Source organism: Coregonus clupeaformis, unplaced genomic scaffold, assembly GCF_020615455.1.
Source record: "Coregonus clupeaformis isolate EN_2021a unplaced genomic scaffold, ASM2061545v1 scaf2905, whole genome shotgun sequence".
Classification (NCBI taxonomy): Eukaryota; Metazoa; Chordata; class Actinopteri; order Salmoniformes; family Salmonidae; genus Coregonus; species Coregonus clupeaformis.
In genome coordinates this window covers 45,875-47,500 of record NW_025536359.1, presented here as the reverse complement: position 1 = coordinate 47,500, position 1,626 = coordinate 45,875, and positions in this window count along the sequence as shown.

Sequence of the window (1,626 nt, the reverse complement as noted above, 5' to 3'; positions counted from 1 at the left end):
AGCTAGCTAGGACTCCGGTACACACAGGAGGGAGGCTGGGGGAGACACTGGTAGCTAGGCTAGCTAGGACTCCGGTACACACAGGAGGGGGGCTGGGGAGACACTGGTAGCTAGCTAGGACTCCGGTACACACAGGAGGGGCTGGGGAGACACTGGTAGCTAGCTAGCTAGGACTCCGGTACACACAGGAGGGGGCTGGGGAGACACTGGTAGCTAGCTAGCTAGGACTCCGGCACACACAGGAGGGGGCTGGGGAGACACTGGTAGCTAAGCTAGGACTCCGGTACACACAGGAGGGGGCTGGGGAGACACTGGTAGCTAGCTAGCTAGCTAGGACTCCGGTACACACAGGGGGGGCTGGGGAGACACTGGTAGCTAGCTAGCTAGCTAGGACTCCGGTACACACAGGAGGGGGGCTGGGGAGACACTGGTAGCTAGCTAGCTAGCTAGGACTCCGGTACACACAGGAGGGGGGCTGGGGAGACACTGGTAGCTAGCTAGCTAGGACTCCGGTACACACAGGAGGGGCTGGGGGAGACACTGGTAGCTAGCTAGCTAGGACTCCGGTCACACACAGGAGGGGGCTGGGGAGACACTGGTAGCTAGCTAGCTGGCTAGGACTCCAGTACACACAGGAGGGCGGCTGGGGGACACTGGTAGCTAGCTAGCTAGCTAGGACTCCGGTACACACAGGAGGGCGGCTGGGGGACACTGGTAGCTAGCTAGCTAACTAGGACTCCGGTACACACAGGAGGGGGGCTGGGGAGACACTGGTAGCTAGCTAGCTAGCTAGGACTCCGTCCACACAGGAGGGGGGCTGGGGAGACACTGGTAGCTAGCTAGCTAGGACTCTGGTACACACAGGAGGGGGCTGGGGAGACACTGGTAGCTAGCTAGGACTCCGGTACACACAGGAGGGGGCTGGGGAGACACTGGTAGCTAGCTAGCTAGCTAGGACTCCGATACACACAGGAGGGGGCTGGGGAGACACTGGTAGCTAGCTAGCTAGGACTCCGGTACACACAGGAGGGCGGCTGGGGACACTGGTAGCTAGCTAGCTAGGACTCCAGCACACACAGGAGGCGGCTGGGGAGACACTGGTAGCTAGCTAAGCTAGACTCTGGTCACACACAGGAGGGGCTGGGGAGACACTGGTAGCTAGCTAGCTAGGACTCTGGTACACACAGGAGGGAGGCTGGGGGGACACTGGTAGCTAGCTAGCTAGCTAGGACTCCAGTGCACACACAGGAGGGGGGCTGGGGAGACACTGGTAGCTAGCTAGCTAGGACTCTGGTACACACAGGAGGGAGGCTGGGGAGACACTGGTAGCTAGCTAGCTAGGACTCCGGTACACAGTGTCCTTTGCCCCGCATGCCGAGCACTGCTTTCCCACAGTTCTCTTAATGTTACAGCGAGGGGAGTATGTGTCTGTTTATTGATTACATCACTTCCTCCTAGCTTCGATAAAGAGAAGGGTGTGGAGGGGAGAGAGAGGGAGGACTGACTGACTGACTGACTGACTGACAGACAGACAGACAGACTAACATTTATGTCAACTGAATATATTTTTATCACTGACTTCTCTCTCAATTCAAATTCAATTTCAATTTAAGGGCTTTATTGGCA